We start from the raw sequence: 23981 nt of genomic DNA on the forward strand, positions 1-23981 counted from the left end.
TCATGGTTTGTTTATTCACTCACCAGTTGAAGGTTGCCTACAGTTTTTAGTAATTATGAGTAAAAACACTACAAGCATTTGTGGACAGGTTTTTTAAGTTTTTATTTCTCTTGGGTAAATACCTAGAAGTGGATTGCTGGGTCACATGGTAAGTGTTTTGGACTATTTCTTAGAGTGATTTTTTAAAAAATATAATGGGGCTTCCCTGGTGGCGCAGTGGTTGGGAGTCCGCCTGCCGATGCAGGGGACATGGGTTCGTGCCCCGGTCCGGGAGGATCCCACATGCCGCGGAGCGGCTGGGCCCATGAGCCATGGCCGCTGAGCCTGTGCGTCCGGAGCCTGTGCTCCGCAGCGGGAGAGGCCACAACAGTGAGAGGCCCGCGTACCGCAAAAAAAAAAAAAAAATATATATATATATATATATATATAAAATGAAAGACATACTGATTTTTTAATTGAAAAATTATAGATTTACTCTGACTCATAATATTAAGCATTGTGTAAGATTTTCTTAAATAGTCATCATCTTGAGCATCGCTTATTGAGTATTGAGTAATTATTATATGTAAGAGTTTGTATTATGTGATCCTTCAGATCATCACCATATAGAGTGCTAATTTTCCCTGATTCAGGCAACTATGGATTCTCATCTTCTATTTTGTAGATTTTTTTCTTCTGTCTTTACAACTTGCTTTCAGTTTGCCCTCTGGCTACCTCTTGCTGCACTCTGCCCTTCTTATTTACTATGTTTTATCTCTTGCTTAATAGTAAATTAGACTAAATAACTTGTTAAATTGTTGGTTACTTAAGAACAGATAAGCTGTGAACAAGGGCCTGTCTCTTTTAGTCACTCTTGAGAAGACATGTGTCCTTTTTTCATTTTAAATACTTTTCATAAAATCTTCTTTTGTAAAAACCAGCCTCTTCTTTGCAGGTTCTTTGTCATCTTCCAGAAACTTTATATTCTTGATAAGTAACTCCTGGTGGTACTATCTTAATGATAACATAAATTCACATCCCAATTGTACCTTCTCTTCCACGCCAGCAGTGAATACCCATCCTGCCCAAGGTTACTTAAGACTTACTTCCTTCCTCTTCAAGAATGTATCTGGATGACTCCATTGATCTTGATTTCTCTAACTCAGATTGTTTAGAAAACTCACCTACTGCTTTATTACAGACTCTGTTTTATAATAATTTTAGGCTTATCTTAGCAACCAAATTGCCAAAAACTTTCACATTCTTCTCTGAAATGCTTCCCTGTGCACTAGATATACCAACCAATTGTCAAACCAATAAATATTTATAGATATTATTATTGATTAGATAGTATAAAGCAACATTACTGAGAGCATTTTCTTACTGAATTTGCATACCTAATGTTCTGAGTCTATCACAGGGTGCTATTAAAAAACAAACCCTACATTCTGGCTGTTGCTGTCACAGGGTGATAAAAAAAAGCCCTATCTGATTCCAGATGGAATGCAACAGACACCTAAGCCGTATTCAGCTACACCCGCCTCCCTTTTTCACCATTACTCACCTAAAAGAAAAAAAAAAGAATCCATTCCTTTAACTAATGTGTCTAAGAAAAGAAAGAAGGGGGGACAGATGGAATTAAGGAGTAAAAAGTAAGAATGAAAATGATATATACTTACATGTAAGGAGGGAACATAAAACCTTGCTTATTTAGTTTGCAAAGCCTCCCCTGCAATTTGATACATATTTGATATATGAATTGTCTGTAAACTCTCTCCGTTGCAAAAAGAGAAAAGCAAAAGACAAATAATAATGAAAATAAGTTGAGTGAGGTGACAACTTTGTCATTTTGTTAAATTGGATTTGCTCTCTACTTCCCTTCCGGAATGACCCAAGCACCCAAAGCTCGGCCTCCACCACCGTCAGTTTAGTTTCCTCCAACGTTATTAAACCCTGCCGTGAGAGTTCCATTATAATAATTCTACTAAGAGGCGCTATTTATATGCTTCTTGGTACATTTCTAAATGTATTTGAAGACTGAGTCTAATATTTCAGTTAATTTTTTAATGGAAACAAAATCTTGGATTTGCACAATGGTGATGATCCCCCTAAAACACATAAATATCAGAGCTAGACCAGAGGCACTGAGTACCAGTAGCCACTGGAAGAAAGAATTATTAATCCACTGCTCCAACCTGAGTACCATTCTCCTTAAACCTGTGGTACTTTTAATGTCCCCTTGGCTAATCGTACAGGTTCCTAAAGGACTTCACAAGGCAATCCATTCCTGCTACCTGTTGTCAGACAACAGATTTTATAAATGGGATTGCTGAGGCCCAGAGTTAACTTCCCAAGATCCTGTAGTGAATAAAGGAAGATGAGGTTAATGAGAAGCAGGTCTCCATCTAACCAGTGCTGTTTTCACTGTAAAAACCCCTTTTAACAAGGGTAACCCCAATTCTGTTGCTTGTCGTCCATTTTCAATATAACGTATAAAGAAATTTTTGTGCTCTCAAACTTTCAGTAGACTATCAGTATATATGGAGATGTACTATTTTAATAGCCATCACCATGATAAAAGACTAAGGAATTCATTCTGAAGTAATTAAAAAGGGTGATGGAGTCTTTTTTTTAAAGGTTATTTTTATTTACAAGTTTTGAAAAATGTACATTTTTTGCATGGGTTACTCGTGCAAAGTTAGATTTAGAAGAGTGATAAATGCACAAAAGGTGGCAATGGACCATCAGACAAAACATTTACAAGCCTTGTCCCACATTGCTACTTAAAGATACTGTCCATCTAAAAATATACATATCAAAAGAAAGATTGCAAGTATTGACTGTAAGGTTCTTATAGTACTGAAAGGGAGGAAGAAACTAAAGCATGCAGCATTAACTGAGGATTTGAGTGGAAAACAGTTTGCCACAGATATGTTCCCTTCCTTGGGTTAATTAAAACTCTAAAAAAAACAAGGAGGGATTATAATTTGTTTTTCTAAGGTAGCACTGCTCCTTTAAAAAGATTAAAGGATCTCCAACCTTCCCTAGCTTAAAAACTAATGATTGGCTCCAGTCCTCTGTTCCCACACCTCTTTAAAAAGTGAAAATCCAGAAGACTTCAGTATTCTGAAACTTAGCTTGGATGTGTCCAGTGAATACCTTGCAAGGGGAGGATTTGTCAGTTATTATGATTGCTGCACTCCTTTGACTGAGTCCTTTAACATTCTCCTTCCTACCAGTAAAAAACAAAATTCCTGTTGTTTAGATCTTAGTATCGTAGCCTTTTCAGCTTCCATTGCTCTTTTAAAATGGATGTTTATATGGATTTGTTTCCCTGTTTTCTATAGGCCATATTTCAAAAATTCACTTCTAAATCCAACACAAGTGAAGGACAAGCCAGGGAGAAACGCTTCAGCAATCATTCTGTTAAAAATAACATTCCAGTCATCAAGCTATGCATAAGCACCACTTGTAAAACAATTCATTTGAAAAGCTTAGTGTAGGGCTTCCCTGGTGGCGCAGTGGTTGAGAGTCCGCCTGCCGATGCAAGGCACACGGGTTCGTGCCCCGGTCTGGGAAGATCCCACATGCCGCGGAGCGGCTGGGCCCGTGAGCCATGGCCGCTGAGCCTGCGCGTCCGGAGCCTGTGCTCCGCAACGGGAGAGGCCACAACAGTGAGAGGCCTGCGTACCGCAAAAGAAAAGAGAAAGCTTAGTGTAAAGTACAGTAACACAATACTGCCCTAAAACTGGAAATGAGATACAACAGAAAAGGAACGAAGCATTAGTCATTTTTGCATGTAACCCAGGTATAGTACCTTTGATCTCGTAGAGGCTGTGTTCTGATGTTTAAGGAGGGGGTAGAAGGGGTAGGAAAAGCTTGGTAAGGGAGGATGAAAACAGCACAACAGCTATTTTACTTTTAATAAAGCCAGTGTAATGACACTGAAGAATAGGAAGGTGATAAACACATCAATATATAGTTTTCTTATGACCAGCTTCTTCTCTTCCTGCACCCGGGTCAACAGTCACACCAGCTCTGTTCTACTGTCGCAGACACATGTTTTTCATACTCCTGCATATTCTCCTGGTGCAACTGAGCAGCCTGGCTGTTTGCTGGACTGTTGGGTTCATCCAGTAGAGACTGTATGGATGTTAAAATGGAAGACACATCATAGGTTGGACTCCAGCGGTTCTGAAGTATGGCCAGACATACACTACCATCTGCATAGACATTTGGATGAAACATCTCAGAGACAAATCTAACCGTAGGTGGCTTATTCGGATATTCTTCAGTGAATTCTATTGTAACAGGGTCCCCTTTCAGGCTCAAAAATGACGGTGTTCCAAACCATGACGTTGTTCTCAGATGAAGTCCTGCCGACTCCAGCTGGAGGATCCTCCTGTAACCTCTTTTTTTTTTTTTTGCGGTACACGGGTCTCTCACTGTTGCGGCCTCTCCCGTTGTGGAGCACTGGCTCCGAATGTGCAGGCCCAGCAGCCATGGCTCACGGGCCCAGCCTCTCCACGGCATGTTGTGGGATCCTCCTAGACCGGGGCACGAACCTGTGTCCCCTGCATCGGCAGGCGGACTCTCAACCACTGCACCACCAGGGAAGCCCTCCTGTAACCTCTTGAAGTCCCTCATGAGGTGATACGGAGCTGGGGTGGACACGTCTCTAGCGGGGTCAGGGGTGGGGCATACACCGAGATCTGGGGTACCTGCGGGCGGTAATGTGGCCGGGGAGGCTGAGGAAGCCGAAGGAGCTGAGGGGGAAGTGCCCAGAGGAATCACACTGCATCTCTGAATGGGTGATGGAGTCTTAATGGATTAATATAAGATTATATATGTAAAAAACATTCATGATTTAATTTAAAAATTTTCTAAACTTGGCTTGAGTTTATCTTTAGTGAAAAATATAGTATTTGTATCATACAGGAAGGAACAGTTCAAATCCTATTAGCATTTAGACTTAAAATTCAATAATCCCACAGAAACCCAAATAAAGAACGATATTTTAAAACAACAGCAAATATATAACCCAAATAAATTTTGCTATCCTCCCTTAAAACTGGTAAAATTCTATTTAGAAACATCAGTTTTCACACTGTAGTTCTGAAAAAGTATAAACTTAAAAGAATAAAATAACAAAAGGGAATATTGATGAAAACCAAATTTTCAGTAAGTTCCAAAAGGAGGAATTACTTATTAAATTCTCAGAGGTTGTAGATTCCACCGAGGCTGGGTAGGGGAAAGAGGACCAGCCAATTGCTTTGATTGTTCATATAATACCTAAGTATATTTATGTTAGCAGATAGCATTAGATCATTCACAGGAATCTCTTGAAAGTTAGTAAGGCTTAAGGAAAGAGTATTTCAAACACTAATTCATACTGTGAGTAGAAAAAAATAGGTAGCTTATTGCCCTTTAGTAACTTCTAATTACACTTGAAAAATAACAACAAAAACAAGCAAAGGCCTCTGAGCCTTCTGTAATCTTTCAGTGGCCTCTGCCTGACTGTGTCCTGTCTAATCTGGTCAGTAACATTCTCTTGCTGTGTCACACTGGCCTCCTGATGTCTCTTGGCCTATCCAAGCTGGTTCCCAGTTCAAGCCTTCTGCATTAGCTGTTCCCTCTCCTGGGGATATTCTCAGGGCAGAATGCTTCCTTATTACCATCTAGTCCTTTCCTGACCAGTCCCACTAAAATATCACCAACTTCCGACTTGCTTTCCCTCCAGTTAGCTTACTTCTTTATATGTTCCCTCCAACTAGAATGTAAGCTCTTTGAGGGCAAGGACTGTCTTGTTCATCATTATGTCCCCTAACCCTAGGAAACACCTGCCTGGGTTATTAATATGATAAATAGTACAGGAAGAAACTATACATAGTATATATTTATATGAATATGTACACGGGACTTCTATGAAAAAAGTAAAGGACACATCTACATATATTACTAATTATTTAGAATATATTGCTGATTATTCTTTGTTGGATAGCTATTATTTTACCTCACCAAAATTTTTCCAAGTACAAATGTTAGAGGCAGAAGAGAACATACATTGTTAAAAAATAGTAGGGACCTTCAAGACTTTGTAATTTGGTTTCTTTCTCTCCACCTCTGTTGTACAGTTAAGGTAAATGGGATCCAAAAAGGTGACAATAGTGCACTGGGTCACATGTTTGGTAAACTAGACAAGCCATTCTCCAAACTGGGCTTCTGAATGGAAGTCAGTTGAACATCCTTTCTGCTTATCCAGGCTGTCTTTCTTTCCTCTGTGCAGGATGAGCCATTGATCTACCTGCCTGGCATCTCTTGGTCTAGGTAGTTTCCTATACTAGTTGGCTTCATGTAAGTGACTTATTCTGAAACAGTGCTTAAGAGTCCAGACTTCAGAAACAGACTGTCTGGTTTGAATCCTGACTGTACTATTCACTAGATATAATATCCTAGTTAAGTACGTTATGCAACTGTGTTTCAGTTAATTCGCCCATAAAACAGTGATAGCAGTACTTATTTTTTTATTAAATAAAACAATTTATGTAATTAAAACAGTTATTATATGTATTTTTATAAGGGCTTTAAAACATTTGTAGAGTTATTTTGGATAAATAAAAATTGAGTACTAACATATTAAACAAATAATACCTGGCGAAAGTAATTTAGAAATTTCTTTGTTAAATATTGATTTAGGAAAAAAGCACCCTGGACAGATTTTTTACCACAAACCAAGGAGTTCTCTTTCACCATTCATTAAATGTAAAACAATTTTAGTATTGTCTTTTGAAACATACAGTTTTAAATTTACTACAAGGAAAGTAATAAATTCATTTGAAGTCCATTATGAATGATTTTTATATTATGTCTTGCATTAGCAGTGCCATTGCTTCTTTTCATTAAGCCAGGTAATGAGGAGATAGACGTATTTGACTCTTCAGGAAATGGATAGAAACAAGATGCAAAAATGGAAGTCTGCTGGCTTTAAATTGCAGTTAGCCCCTTTGTATCCATTTTTGAACCAATTTCTCAAGCACTCTTGAATTTAAGCAACCTCCATGAAGGAATGCTTTTGTGTCAAAAACTAAATTTAGATATCAGGAATTCTAAATTCTAATGTTATACTAAGTCTATTTCCAATGGCCTGATAAGTTTTTTTAAAAGTTTTTGTTCCTCTTCTTTTTAAAATCAGTTGAGTATGGCTTAAGTTTAATATTTGTGAAGTCCTTTTATATTCTTCAGATGAGTGACTCTATATAAATGCAAGATATTGTTACTTCTCAGGAGTGTTATAAAAATTACTTAATGTTTGTAAAATACATCGAAGATGAAAATTGAGATAAAAGCACTAAGTGTAAGTTTTATTTATTAAAGAAAACCATGTTAGAGCTAAGTTTGCTGATGAACACTTTTTAAATTTCATTTCCCTGAACTCCTTTCAAAAGTTCACTGAGGCATGCATGCCATGCTATTCAAGCACTTCAGGAATCTTTCCCTTCTTTTTCTTTCCCACCTTTTTTTGTTTTGTTTGTTTTGTCTTCTTTAGTGTCAGGTCTCAGGAATTTTAATTTTCTCTTCTTAACCATCACCATTATAAACACCTAGAAACCTATATGTAACATTTTAACATTGTATGCAAATGAGATTAGCTGTGTATGTACTGTTGCCTTTTTACTATAAAGAAATAAGTAGAGTTTGCTACTCAGACTTTATTTATTAATTAAAATCATACCGATATTTGAAATAATTATGAGAGTATTGAGAGAGACTCTTAACATCCTCTCTTGATGGTAAATGATGTGAATGATCACTACTAACTGTTGAAAGTTATGAAAAAGTGGTCTGTTTCTCACATTTCTCACATTTAGAGAGCAAAATACCTTTTTTAGATGTGACTAGGTTCACCTGGGGTATCTCTTTTTTTGTTTTCATTCCTTCTCTAATACTAGTGGTGGTGGTGGGGGGGACCAACAAACACAGATAAGTGACCTCCCACTGAAAATAATCTGTAATCTGGTATCTCCATTTATCTACCTCATTACATATATTTCTGGCATCTCTGTCCATGTAGAACAACAGTGAGCCTATCTGTGATTTTTACATGTCCAAACAGTAACACAAACAAAAATTGCTGAAGGTAGCTGCCCTGCCAAACAAAGAATGGAAGTGGCAGAAATGCCAATAAAAAGCAGAAACAGCAACCATTGGCCAAATCTGTGGCCACAGAGAGCTGGAAGACAGGAGAGAAATGTGAAGGAGAGAAAACAGACAATCAGTATTATGGGTGTGGAAGCTTTTGGCTTGTCTTCTCCTTCTGCACCCTTCTCTCTCCCTTTCTAATATTTCAACCTCTGGTAAGGGGTGGGTGAAGGAGCAGTGCTATGAGATGACAAGAGAAAGACTGACATTCCATTTCCTTGTGCTTGTGGGGTCACTACACACTCTGACATATGGGTTTATGTTTCCCACCCAGTTAGCCAGCCAAATGGGAATGTTCATTGTTTTAAGAAAATCCAAGTTGACGTCAGAATCTCCTAAATTTATTTGACCTCAGGACACTTTTTTTTTCCTGAAACACCATTAACATCCTACTTCTAGAGCTAGTGTTCCATAGAATGCACCCGGGGGGATGATGCTTTAAGTAATCAAAAAAGTTTTAGTTACATTTTCAACATACCACAGAAACAAGGAAGTATGTGATATGGTTTTAGAAAGTTTCCTTCAAAAAAAGTTTGAATTAAAATGCTTGTTTCTAAAAGCGTTTCTCTTTCATCTATCAGAAGCTTATCTATAACCCTAGCCATATCAGATAACTAAGGGGATGCATATGTGTTGTGTTAAATAAACTTTGTCTTAAAACATAAAAAGGAAAAGAGGAAAGAAAGAAAGTGAAAACTCACATAACACTCTTCTTTTTGCTAAACGATTCAGATTTTTCATCTTGAGTTTATGGTTCGAATGGCCTCTGAATCCTTCTTCATGTCATCCATGCCAGCCATGCTTATAAATCTTTTACATTCTAGAAGCTTAGGATGTTTCATTATTTATTTGTATGTGTTGGGGCCAGCCTTGATGAAGAAGACTGTTTATAATGGACTGCTTATCGCAAGGGCCTGTAAGAGAAAAATAAGCTGAACTTGGCCTGTGAACTTGGATATGCACCAGAGGTGCAGTTTTTCTTACGACATGACAGGGCAGAAGGAGACTGAAATTACTGATGGGAGTTTTTGAGGATTTTAGGGATTAAAAACAAAGCTACCTTGTATCATCTTCACTTGGGGAGAAGGAAAGACATTTAGCATTTAGGGATGACCTAGTACTACATAATGGCCCTCAGTTTATTGCTGAGTTTCCTCACTGTTTATGGATAATGTAAAAAGGAGATGATATCTGTAGATCATTTCTGGAAAACAATATTTTCAGAAGTTAGAACTACTATTTGTAAATTTTTCAAATAAATCAATCAGTAAAAGCAGCTGTTTAGGAAGCTCCACATGTGCTGAGCATTTTCTATTCCAGCACATCTCAGATAATGTGTGCTTAGATTCCTTAGATGCAAAATGCAGATAATAAGAAATACCTATCTGTCTCTTAAGACTGTTTGAGTGACAACTGTATTTTTGCTCTTATTATTTATCAGTGAAAAGTTAAAAGCATTTTTCACAAATTGTGTTTTTCTGTTATAAGGAATATGTTTTTGCCTCATACTATACTTTTTAATATATTTTTAAGATCATTTCATTTACAGATATTTTTTAAAAGGACTTTTACATGGTTGAATTATTAACTAAGAGGGTACTTATTCTCAGACAGTCATCTTGACTCCAAAGCCACCAGAATTCGTTCTTCTTATCTGCACTGCTAAATAGTGATATGTGGTTTGGGGGAACTTTGTTTTAATAGAGGAAGGAGAGGTATGGTTTTGATTTTTACTTGTATTAGTTTAAAGTGCTCATGGAATCTCTAGGTTTAGGTCTAGGGCCATCTGTGTGAGGAGTGACTTATTAAAAATAGAGCAATCCCTGGAAGAACAGATTCTATTTTTTAGTTATGTTGGTAGACTTCAAAACTCTGATCTAGTGAAACAGTGGCAATATCTGTAAATGGAGTTCCTTTGTGGCAGTTTCTTTTGCCATGGGTTTTGTTATAGTAATAGAAAAGAAAACCCAGACGATTATTAATGAATTTAGAAGCATGAATGTGCAAAGCTTACCTGCAGCTCTGCCTTTATTTCTACACCTAAATAAACTCCAGCTAAATTGTGAAATTAATTACCCTGAAGTCCTAGGCTCTGATAAGGATCCTGCCACTCAATTTTATTTCTTTTGATGGTGCAAAACAATTTAGCAAAGTTTTCTTAGTTGGGTTTTTGCTTTTATTACAGAATCGTATAGCATCACATGAGACCTTATCTTGATGCTGTATCATTCCAGTGACTGGATCCAGCTTATTCAACTTCTTTGCTAAATTGCCATGTTGCAGGAAAGCTAATTATAATTCTCCATCGGACTGGCCCTTATTATCTACTCTACCCACTACAAAATATGGTGATCTCTATGATAATCAAAATTTTTCAGTATTTTATTTTATAGTTTCTCGCTTTATCATCTCTATTTATGAGAGGACTATATTGTTTATTAAAGATTATTTAGCACATCTTCAGAATTCTAGAGTTTCTCCCTAGTGTTCCATGTTCTTAATACAATATGTCACAGAATAAAGACAGACTTTTATTTTCTCATTTATATGACTCTATTATTTATGAATCTTCAATAAATAAAAATATCGAACTTAATTATTTAAAATCTTTTGCATTTCTTGAATCCTTGAGAATTTTAGGTTATACAAAAAGAACTGTGGTGATAAAATACCACCAGTTCAAGTATTCAGGGCCATCTAAATATGAATTTTTAACAATATTTTTAATAAAGTATAATGAATATATTAGAATTGACATGATATACTTATGTAAATTTCACAATTAGAGCTACATAATTTATTCACATCAATATTAAACCTATATTTGATGTTCAGCTATGCTTTTATTCACTTTAAAATGGTTTCTGTTCTGCTTAATTGGTTTGGATTTGCTCTGTCAGGTTTTTTTCCTTAGTGAGAAAGTTGCAGACCTGCTGTTTTATATTAAGTCTCTATTTTTCTTTAACAAAAAAGAAAAAGGCAAGCAAAAATCCAAGCCTGATTAAAAACAGTTTATTCAGAGTTTATGAGCACTTCAAAAATTACTTCCGGCCTTCATTGAAGCATTATGAAAATCCCATGATACATCCTTCATAGAAAATAGACACGAGAAAAAACATAAACCATAAAATTCTGTTAAAGATCATTATTTCTAAGATCATAATATTGACCGTGTTCTAGAAAAATAGAGCATAATGTCATGGGGACACCTCTGCCCCATACCCATCCTTAATTGGTTTGCTAACTATTTCTATATTTCTATTGGCTATAGATCAATTTGCATTATTCTAGTATATATTGGTAAAATATTCTGTTATCCTAGTAGCTTGAAAGTGTTTATTTAATTCTGAGTTATTCTTAGAGTTAATTAGCAGAAACAACCTAGAGCCTTTTGTCATGAGTGACCAGTTTTCACACTTTTAGCAAGATGACTGCTTCAAAAATGCCCAAACAAGAACTGTTCATCCATTGCAGTTTCTGCAGTTATTTGTATATCTTTGCAATATTCAGTGTAATATTTGAACAATCACCATAGTTACAATTTTCCTTTAATTTCATAATTGTGATTTTTTTCCACTTTGTTATACTGAGGAATCTGTTTTAGTTTCAGAAGGGTTTTGGAGTTCACTTCCAAGAAAATAATTCATGAACTTTTAGTAGATATTATTGTGTCATAGAGGAGGATTTTCTCAATTTCAGAGAAATAGACTATGGGTTATTATTTTTAATCCATTAGTTAATGATTGCTACAGCTAATTTTCTCTTTGGATTGTTTTTCTTTCAAAGAAATTATAATTTCTTATATCCCTAGTTATTACCAATCCTGCAAATGGATAATCACAGAAAATTATTAGAATAAAATTATTCTTTTTTTTTTTTTTTTTTTTTGCGGTACACGGGCCTCTCACCGTTGTGGCCTCTCCCATTGCGGAGCATAGGCTCCAGCCGCGCAGGCTCAGCAGCCATGGCTCACGGGCCCAGCCGCTCCGAGGCATGTGGGATCCTCCCGGACTGGTGCACGAACCCGCATCCCCTGCATCGTCAGGCGGACTCTCAACCACTGCACCACCAGGGAAGCCCTAGAATAAAATTATTTTAAGTTAAATTTGCATTTAATATCATAAGGCACTTTTAAACCTTGGAGAGGGTCTTCATAAAAATCACACAAAGAACAATAAGAAATTGTACAATTGGTTCTGCTACAACATAATTTGTATGTTCCTAAAATTCACCTCTCTATGCAAAATCATGAAATTAAAAATCACAAGCACTTAATGGGAAAGGTGGGGTTGGGGCATAACACTCAAAATCGGAATTAGGCGCACACACATACAGAGACAGTAACCTAATAAAAATGGTAGCATAGGGACTTCCCTGGCGGTCCAGTGGTAAAGAATCCACCTTCCAATGCAGGAGATGTGGGTTCGATCCCTGGTGGGGGAACTAAGATCCCACATGCCCCGGGGCAACTAAGCCCACATGCCACAACAATTGAGCTCATGTGCCTCAAGAGACAGCCCGTGTGCCACAATAGAGTCCACATGCCCTGGAGCCTGGGTGCCACAACCAGAGAGGGGAAACCCGCATGCCACCACTGGAGAGAAGTCCACGCACTGCAACTAGAGAGAAACCCTAGCAGACCGCCCGCCGTAATGAAAAAGATCCCACATGCCTCGGCAAAGATCCCTGTGTACTGCAATTAAGACCCGATGCAGCCAAAAAAAAGGAAAATAAGTAAAATAAATAGATATTCAAAATAAGAACTAAAAAAAAATTATTATTATAAAAAAATGGTAGCATAGTTTAACACATGTAAATGGTTAAAGAAATACATGACTGCTACAATAAATATGGACTTTACCTTGAAAGAAACCTAAAGTTTTGCTTATAGAAGAGTTGCACATAGAGAGTTATTGTGAAGGAGTAGAAGGAAGGTTATCTGAAACCTGTTAGGAAGCTCTAACACCAGGTGTGGGTGGATGTGCTTCTTAACACATGTGATGAACTGCAGTAGCTGGTAGATGTTTGAGGGCCGTTGTGTGTGTGTTGTGTGTGTGTGTTGTGTGTGTCTGCATTTGCATTTTGTGGATTCCTATATAACCAATTCAGTTGGATGCAGTTTTCTGTGTTCCTCTATTGTCTGTCACAAGCAAAATAATGCATAATCAAATAGGAAATTTGTGTCACCCTCCAATTATTTCCTGTTGGGAGTTTGCATTTTCAAAACAAGAGTTACAGCAGAATTGACTATGCATTTAAAAGATAAGCACAATAGCTTTCTAACTGAAGATGATGAGCTTTATGGTAAAAAGAGGTGACTGTTCAATATTGTCAAAACCATCAGTACAATCAGTATGCTGCATTTTGATTTTTTCCCTCAACTGTTATGCAGAATTGAACTTCAGCTTCACTGTCCAACTTGATTCATTCATTCAAATTGTTTTGCACTGAGAAATGATATCTCACCTGGAAGAGATATCAGAATTGGGAAGACTACTGAGAATTCATGTAGCATTTTAAAATCTTTTGTTTGTCTGCTTTCTTTTCTTTTTATCCAGAGATAAATTCTTTTATCTCTGGAATTTATGCTTCCCACACTGGTCAGTACAAGTAAACATGGGATTCTCTATTCATTTAATGAATGAATGAATTTAAAGGACTAAGTGAAAGTATGGGAAATGCAGAATTTATTCAACCTATCCTATTTCTGCAAGAACAAGAATGTCCTGTGATGTATTTCTGTACTATGAGAGAACTTAACAAATATTGGAAGGAATGGGCTGTGACAGACTTCAGTGCTTCTGTGGCCCTTGAAATGTGCTTTCATATTATGGAACTAGACTCCAGTGCACAGAGTAAAATAATAATAAGTTCTTTGAGCTGAAACTTCATAGTCACTGTGGGATATTCAAGAAGGAGACCAATGGGGAGAAAGATAACATAGTCTTAACTTTGAACTTGTCCTGGGTTTTACTTGCTACAAGCCAAATGAAAGTTACTCTGATACCTTATTATTACTAACTCTTTCTCCATATAGGGAAAAGTGCTGTACAGTCCATGCTGATAAAACTGAAAGGGAGTTCCACACATGAGAAAGTAGGTGGTCTTGATTTTAGTGTGTAAAAGAAGGATAGTAAGGCTAAGATCTACTCCAAGCCTCAGCTTGGAGGCCACTTTCAATGGCAAGTCTTTGCTACCCATCTGATCCAAGATAGGTATCCCTTCTTGCATTCCCAAAGCACTTTTCAGGCAGTAGTGTATTTCTCTGTTTCTTGTGTCCTGTTGTGGAATGAGAATAGATACATTTCTGTCTCATTCCGTATTTATTGCCCCTGTTATTAGTTGTTTAGTTAATTGTCTGGGGCAGAGTAGGTGCTTAATAAACATATTTGAATGAATATGCATTGGAACTCAAAAGCTTACTGTCTAGAGAAAGAGAGAAAAGATAAACATACAAATTGGCTGGGAAAGAATATGGCTCATTATTATAGAATGAACAAGTAGTGTCTGAGAAAGAAGCAATCAAAGATACTATAATTCATTCAGTTAATAGTTATATGCTATATGCCTACTGTGTTTCAACATGTTAGATGACATAGTGAATTAGAAATATACAGTCCTGGTATTGAGTGTGGTGGAAAATGTTCTCCAGCTCCTGCAGCTGAAACTGGGTGAATGCGGTATGGTAGCGGCACTGCTTTCTTGTTACAATCTGTGGCCCCTCAGTGGCTGGGAAGGGCCAGCTCCTCCTGCTGCTGCACGGGCTCAAGACCGCTGCTGTTGCCCTCAAGGTTTTCATCCAAGGGGCTGGGCCTGGCTTCATCAAGGTAGTCTGCTGCTGCTGCTGCTTCTCTGGGCTCAAGTTTGGACAGTGTATCCTAGACCTCCTATCCTCCGGTTACAGCCTCCAAGGTTGAGGTTCTAGGGGAAGGATAGGAGAGAACATGAAAGAAAGAGGAGTTCATTTTTCAGATTGCAGTGAGTAAATGAGCCACAGTACTTGAAAAATGATGCACCATTTCCTTGTGGCCTCCTTGGTTTCGGATGAGACATCTGCTGTCATTTGAAATGCTCTTCACCTACAGCTGCCAAGGAAAGTGAACAATGAAGCCACCATTTCTTTTGGCCCTTGTGTCTATTCTATAGTCAACATAAATTTGAAGATGTTGTCGAAGAGAAATTCTGCCGTGAGGCTCACAGGGTATTAATGCTCAGGCCGGGTGTCAGGCCTGAGCCTCTGAGGTGGGAGAGCTGAGTTCAGGACATTGGTCCACCAGAGAATCCTGGCTCCACATGATATCAAATGACGAAAGCTCTCCCAGAGATCTCCACCGCAACACTAAGACCCAGCTCCACTCAATGACCAACACGCTACAGTGTTGGAAACCCTATGCCAAACAACAAGCAAGACAGGAACATAACCCCACCCATTAGCAAAGAGGCTGCCTAAAATCATAATAAGGTCACAGACACCCCAAAACACACCACCGGACGTGGTCCTACCCACCAGAAAGACAAGATCCAGACTTATCCACAAGAACACAGGCACCAGTCCCCTCCACCAGGAAGCCTACACAACCCAGTGAACCAACCTTAGCCACTAGGGGAAGACACCAAAAGCAATGGGAACTATGAACCTGCAGCCTGCGAAAAGGAGACCCCAAACACAGTAAGTTAAGCAAAATGAGAAGACAGAGAAACACACAGCATGTGAAGTAGCAAGGTAAAAACCCACCAGACCAAACAAATGAAGAGGAAATAAGTGGTCTACCTGAAAAAGAATTCAGAGTAATGATAGTAAAGATGATCCAAAATCTTGGAAATAGAATGGAGAAAATACAAGTAACGTTTAACAAGAACCTGAAGAACTAAAGAGCAAACAAACCATGATGAACAACACAATAAATGAAATTAAAAATGCTCTAGAAAGAATCAATAGCAGAATAACTGAGGCAGAAGAATGGATAAGTGACCTGGAAGATAAAATAGTGGAAATGAGGACCACAGAGCAGAATAAAGAAAAAAGAATGAAAACAATTGAGCACAGACTTAGAGACCTCTGGGAGAATGTTAAACGCACCAACATTCGAATCATATGGGTTACAGAAGAAGAAGAGAAAAAGAAAAGGACTGAGGAAATATTTGAAGAGATTATAGTTGAAAACTTCCCTAATATGGGAAAGGAAATAGTCAAGTCCAGGAACTGCAGAGAGTCGCATACAGGATAAATCCAAAGAGAAACACGCCAAGACACATATTAATCAAACTACCAAAAATTAAATACAAAGAAAAAAATATTAAAAGCAGCAAGGGAGAAACAACAAATACCATACAAGGGACTCCCCATAAGGTTAACAGCTGATGTTTCAGCAGACACTCTGCAAGCCAGAAGAGAGTGGCAGGACATATTTAAAGTGATGAAGAAGAAAAACCTACAACGAAGATTACTCTACCAAGCATGGATCTCATTCAGATTCGACGGAGAAATTAAAACCTTTACAGACAAACAAAAGCTAAGAGAATTCAGTACCACCAAACCAACTTTACAACAAATGCTAAAGGAACTTCTCTAGGTAGGAAAAACAAGAGAAGGGAAAGATCTGCAATAAGAACCCAAAACAATTAAGAAAATGGTAATAGGAACATACAGATCAATAACTACCTTAAATGTAAATGAATTAAATGCTTCAACCAAAAGACATAGACTGGCTGAATGGACAGAGAAACAAGACCCGTATATATGCTGTCTACAAGAGACCCACTTCAGACCTAGGGACACATACAGACTGAAAGTGAAGGGACGGAAAAATATATTCCACACAAATGGATATCAAAAGAAAGCTGGAGTAGCAATTCTCATATCAGACAAAATAGACTTTAAAATAAAGACTATTACAAGAGACAAAGAAGGACACTACATAATGATCAAGGGATCAATCCAAGAAGAAGATATAGCAATTGTAAATATTTATGCACCCAACATAGGAGCACCTCAATATATAAGGCAAATGCTAACAGCCATAAAAGGGGAGGGAAATCGACAGTAACACAATCATAATAGGGGACTTTAACACCCCACTTTCACCAATGGACAGATCATCCAAAATGAAAATAAATAAGGAAACACAAGCTTTAAATGACACATTAAACAAGATGCACTTAATTGATATTTATAGGACATTACATCCAAAAACAACAGAATACACTTTCTTCTCAAGTGCTCATGGAACATTCTCCAGGATAGATCATATCTTGGGTAACAAATCAAGCCTTGATAAATTTAAGAAAATTGAAATCGTATCAAGTATCTTTTCCGACCGCAATGCTATGAGACTAGATATCAATGACAGGAAAATATCTGTAAAAACCACAAACACATGGAGGCTAAACAATACACTACTAAATAACCAAGAGATCACTGAAGAAATCAAAGAGGAAATCAAAACATACCTAGAAACAAATGACAATGAAAGCACAACAACCCCAAACCTATGGGATGCAACAAAAGCAGTTCTAAGAGGGAAGTTTATAGCAATACAGTCCTACCTAAAGAAACAAAAAACATCTCAAATAAACAACCTAACCTTACATCTAAAGCAATTTGAGAAAGAAGAACAGAAAACCCCGAAGTTAGCAGAAGGAAAGAAATCATAAAGATCAGATAAGAAATAAATGAAAAAGAACTGAAGGAGACAGCAGCAAAGACCAATAAAACTAAAAGCTGGTTTTTTGAGAAGATAAAATTGATAAACCATTAGCCAGACTCATCAAGAAAAAAAGGGAGAAAACTCAAATCAATAGAATTAGAAATGAAAAAGGAGAAGTAACAACTCATAAGAGATTCCTACAAGCAACTATAGGCCAATAAAATGGACAACCTGGAAGAAATGGACAAATTCTTAGAAAAGCACAACCTTTCGAGACTGAACCAAGAAGAAATAGAAAATATGAACAGACCAATCACAAGCACTGAAATTGAAACTGTGATTAAAAATCTTCCAACAAACAAAAACCCAGGACCAGATGGCTTCACAGTCGAATTCTATCAAACATTTAGAGAAGAGCTAAGACCTATCCTTCTCAAACTCTTCCAAGATATACCAGAGGGAGGAACACTCCCAAACTCATTCTACGAGGCCACCATCACCCTGATACCAAAACCAGACAAAAGAGAAAAAAGAAAACTACAGGCCAATATCACTGATGAACATAGATGCAAAAATCCTCAACAAAGTACTAGCAAACAGAATCCAACAAACACATTAAAAGGATCATACACCATGATCAAGTGGGGTTTATTTCAGGAATGCAAGGATTCTTCAATATATGCAAATAAATCAATGTGATACACCATATTAACAAATTGAAGGAGAAAAACCATATGATCATCTCAATAGATGCAGAGAAAGCTTTCGACAAAATTCAGCACCCATTTATGATAAAAACCCTCCAGAAAGTAGGCATAGAGGGAACTTTCCTCAACATAATAAAGGCCATATATGACAAACCCACAGCCAGCATCGTCCTCAATGGTGAAAAACTGAAAGCATTTCCACTAAGATCAGGAACAAGACAAGGTTGCCCACTCTCACCACTCTTAGTCAACATAGTTTTGGAAGTTTTAGCCACAGCAATCAGAGAAGAAAAGGAAATAAAAGGAATCCAAATCAAAAAAGAAGTAAAGTTGTCACTGTTTGCAGATGACATGATGCTATACATAGAGAATCCTAAAGATGCTACCAGAAAACCACTAGAGGTAATCAATGAATTTGGTAAAGTAGCAGTATACAAAATTACTGCACAGAAATCTCTTGCATTCCTATACATTAATGATGAAAAATCTGAAAGAGAAATTTAGGAAACACTCCCATTTACCTTGCAACAAACAGAATAAAATACCTAGGAATAAACCTACTTATGGACAAAAAAGACCTGTATGCAGAAAACTGTAAGACACTGATGAAAGAAATTAAAGATGATACCAACAGATGGAGACATATACCATGTTCTTGAATTGGAAGAATCAATATTGTGAAAATGACTGTACTACCCAAAGCAATCTATAGATTCAGTGCAATCCCTATCAAACTACCAATGACATTTTCCACAGAACTAGAACAAAAAATTTCACAAGTTGTATGCAAACACAAAAGACCCCGAACAGCCAAAGCAATCTTCAGAAAGAAAAACAAAGCTGGAGGAATCAGGCTCCCTGACTTCAGAGTATATTACAAAGCTACAGTAATCAAGACAGTATGGTACTGGCACAAAAACAGAAATATAGATCAATGGAACAGGATAGAAAGCCCAGAGATAAACCAACATGCATATGGTCACCATATCTTTGATAAAGGAGGCAAGAATATACAGTGGAGAAAAGACAGTCTCTTCAATAAGTGGTGCTGGGGAAACTGGACAGCTACATGAAAAAGAATGAAATTAGAACACTCCCTAACACCATACACAAAAATAAACTCAAAATGGATTAAAGACCTAAATGCAAGGCCAGACACTATCAAACTCTTAGAGGGAAACGTAGGCAGAACACTCCATGACATAAATCACAGAAAGATCCTTTTTGACCCACCTCCTGGGGAAATGGAAATAAAAACAAAAATAAACAAATGGGACCTAATGAAACTTAAAAGGTTTTGCACAGCAAAGGAAACCATAAACGATAAAAAGACAACCCTCACAATGAGAGAAAATATTTGCAAATGAAACAACAGACAAAGGATTCATCTCCAAAATATACAAGCAGCTCGTGCAGCTAAATATCAAAAAAACAAACAACCCAATCCAAAAACGGGCAGAAGACCTAGACACTTCTCCAAAGAACATATACAGGTTGCCAACAAACACATGAAAGGATGCTCAACATCATTAATCATTAGAGAAATGCAAATCAAAACTACAATGAGGTATCACCTCACACGAGTCAGAATGGCCATCGTCAAAAAATCTACAAACAATAAATGCTGGAGAGGGTGTGGAGAAAAGGGAACCCTCTTGCACTGTTGGTGGGAATGTAAATTGATACAGGCTCTATGGAGAACCGTATGGAGTTCCTTAAAAAACTAAAAATAGAACTACCATACGACCCAGTGTCCCACTACTGGGCATATCCCCTGAGGAAACCATAATTCAAAAAGAGTCATGTACCACAATGTTCACTGAAGCTCTGTTTACAATAGCCGGGACATGGAAGCAACCTAAGAGTCTATCGACAGATGAATGGATAAAGAAGATGTGGCACATATATACAATGGAATATTAGTCATCCATAAAAAGAAACAAAATTGAGTTATTTGTAGTGAGGTGGATGGACCTAGAGTCTGTCCTACAGAGTGAAGTAAGTCATAAAGAGAAAAACAAATACTGTATGCTAACACATATATATAGAATCTAAAAAAATGGTTCTGAAGAACCTAGGGGCAGGACAGGAATAAAGAGGCAGATATAGAGAATGGACTTGAGGACACATGGAGGGAGAAGGTTAAGCTGGGACGAAATGAAAGAGTAACATGGACATATATACACTACCAAATGTAAAATAGATAGCTAGTGGAAAGCAGCCACATAGCACAGGGAGATCAGCTCAGTGCTTTGTGACCACCTGGGTTGGTGGGGGGGAGGATAGGGAGGACGATAGGGAGACGGAAGAGGTAGGAGATATGGGGATATATGTTTATGTATAGCTCATTCACTTTGTTATAAAGCAGAAACTAACACACCATTGTAAAGCAATTATACTCCAATAAGCATGTTAAAAAAAAAAAAAGAAATATATAGTCCCTGCAGTCATGGAGCTTCTAGTCTAGTGAAGTATACAGACATTAAATAAAGAAAACCTAAACAAAAGTGTAATTCAAAATTTGATAAGAACAATTACAGAGCATCACTGGGAAGACAATCTACATGAGCAGGCAGTAAGGGCATTTTTTTAAGGAGGTGATATTTAAAAGTGACAATTGAAGAATGCGGAGGGGCAAAAAGAAGAAGGATTAACCTGTGTGTAGGCTGTGAAGGTAACAGGAGCTCAGCTTGCGTGAGAAAAAGAAAGAAGGCTGGTGTAACTGGAGATGAGTGAGCTAGAAATGATGGACTGGAGTTGTAGTTAGGGAAACAGCCTGGAGGCAGATCATGCTTGGTATAGAGGGTTTGGATTTTAATCAAGATGAGTTGCATGCATTTGGCAAAACATAGTGAGTTTTAATAGTTTGGGATTAACAGTTACACACGACTATGTATAAAATAAACAACAAGGACCTTGCTGTATAGCACAGGGAACTATATTCAATATCTTGTAATAACCTATAATGAAAAAGTCTGGAAAAGAATACACACACACACACACATATATTACTGAATCACTTTGCTGTATACCTGAAACTAACACAGTATTGTAAATCAACTATACTTCAATTAGAAAAAAGAACTTTTACTCAGAAAAAAAAAAGTGAATTTAGTCTTAGTATTTGTGAATTCTATTTTGTGTAAATGTTACATAAAAAACTAAAAAATATTGAACATATAATGATATGCATTCTTAAATATTTACAGGGAAGTGTACTAGAGTCTGTAATTTACTTTGAAGTGCATCCAGAATATAAGATTGATTGATAGACAGAGGAATGGATAGATGTATAGAAATGTGTAAGGTTTTACTAGTAAAATATAGGTGGTGGATATGTAGATATTTACTGTAAAGTTTCTTCAACTTTGCTGTATGTTTGTATTAATATTCATAATAAAATGTTGGGAAAGGAAAGGGAATGCTCAAAATGATAATAAGGAAAGACATAATAATCACAAAATCTTACAACCATAAGGAAGGATTATTCTAGCATATGACCACTTGATTCTTTTCCTATGATTTTTTATTTTTATGGAATTGGTACCTCTTTCATGGTAATAAGCATATCTCCTAGCTTTAAAAAACATTTTAAATTATTTGCATGATTTACCTCACTTAAACTATCAAATCTTTTGATGAGGTATTTCTCTGAGTAAGTACAAAAATAAATCTGTTAGACTAAGAACTCATGAATCCTCAACTGTCCACCAGCACCTACCAGTACCTGCCAGTATAGTAGAAAGGAAATGAGCACACTTGAGTCTATTAGTGTGATCAACTATCTGCAGAAGATTCTACTTTAAATTTTTTTTTTTAGTTTTGTGGTTGACTTAAATGATATAAAAGGAAGAACTACTGTTTCTTTGAAAGTGTGCCTGAGAGGCTTGGTGTACTTAGGTGTCTGGCTTCTAACCTTTCTGTGAGAATTTAAGTAGCATGATTCTGAGGCTGTGGAACAGAGATTACTCTTCTCCTCGATTCCTTACCCACCATGAGCATTTCACTGATAAATTAGTGCATCACAGAATCACATCAGAAACCTCATGCTTGATCTCCCTGTGTTTTCAGTAAAAACATTTCTCTTTTATTGATGTTTGTTCTTATTGACCCTTTGAGGTCAGAAGACAGAGTTTCTTTATTAAATCAGTAAATCAGGGGTATTTAATTGGCTCTAGAAACTTCTGAGTGATCTTGGCCCATTCCAGCCCCAAACAGGATTCTGACCAACCACTGTGAGTTCTGCTTTTCCAAGAAGGTAGGGGGTGAGAGATTATAACAGACTCTGTGTAAGTAGTCAGTCACTTACTGCCTTCAAAGCACTGATTTTTTTGGTGTAGGCAAAATGCCAAAATCAATGTTTTTGTCACATATAAAGAAATAGTGTAGCATGTAGAAAACTATATGGTTATTTCCTTTTTTCTGAAAAGCCATCAGACATTTTAAAAGTAAAATATGTGGTAGGTTTTACAGAGGAGCTTATTTTTATTCTCCGTGTTGCAGAGAAAATAATTAGATGCTTGTTGGTATTAGCAACTGCGCTAAGATCAATTATACTGCAGGAACGATGAGCACAGACTTTCATAATGAGAGCAAATGGCCTGGAGTCTACATGAAATTGCTGAGAATCTTTTTAGGGTGACACCATTGCTAATTAAAACCTGAGAAACAACACCAAAATTGTTCAGGAAACACGAATACTCATTTTAGAACCAACCTTGAGGGTCATTCCAATTTCTAAACTATCTTCATTGGAATTTGAGTTTTAAAAAATGTCTTAGGGGCTGCATAACCTCATTTATACTCATTTCTGCTATCTTTTTTCATTTGGTTTCCTTGGTTTTCTGTTCTTGTGCTTGACATCATTATTACTTGATATGGGGCATTGAGAAGCGAGGGAGGCAAGTTGTTCAGAAATCATGCCTGTGGCAATTATTTTAGACTGGAGAATGTAGCCTCATTTATCATCATCATTATCACTAAAAAGCTATAGGTCACAAGTGTCTTAAGTCCCCTGTGTTTCAGCATTGTCTGCTAAATTGGGGTTAATTAAAATGTCTCTTTTAAAAGTACTTCACTTGAATACACACACACACACACACACACACACACACACACACACACACATTTTTGCTCCAGTCTTCTTTAAAGGAGTCATTATTCTGTGTCTTGCAGGGAAGAATGAAATGGACATGTATAGGGTATTATTTCATTTTTCTAGACTAGAAAAGGAAAGAAATCATGTAGAGAATTGTGACTTTCAGATGTGTGTATGGTTCTACCCCCCTGTAAAGGCTAGATTCCATTTTTAAAATAGTATGTTTTTGAGCCATTACCCTTATTCTCTTGATATTTTAAAACAGCAAAAGTATCTTCAATCTGTGCTTTTACTCCTCCAAAGAATGTAGCCTCTGAAGCAAGGATGGGTAAGTATTATCTGGGAAGTTTA

General features: G+C 37.1%; 1 protein-coding gene and 1 pseudogene across 3 annotated transcripts in view; one reads left to right on the plus strand and one right to left on the minus strand.

Moving 5' to 3' along the window:
* Positions 1–23981, plus strand: part of UNC5C (unc-5 netrin receptor C) — a gene marked incomplete at both ends in the record, with an annotated part of 405524 nt that overhangs the window by 97502 nt on the left and 284041 nt on the right. The window lies entirely within an intron of this gene.
* On the minus strand, positions 4000–5657 carry LOC307067707 (ubiquitin-conjugating enzyme E2 A-like; annotated as a pseudogene). Its single transcript has 3 exons — positions 5535–5657; positions 4684–4800; positions 4000–4390 (listed from the first exon to the last, which is right to left on the minus strand). The product of its transcript is annotated as a ubiquitin-conjugating enzyme E2 A-like (transcript).

Source organism: Hyperoodon ampullatus, assembly GCF_949752795.1.
Source record: "Hyperoodon ampullatus genome assembly, chromosome: 1".
In the NCBI taxonomy this organism is placed as follows: Eukaryota; Metazoa; Chordata; class Mammalia; order Artiodactyla; family Ziphiidae; genus Hyperoodon; species Hyperoodon ampullatus.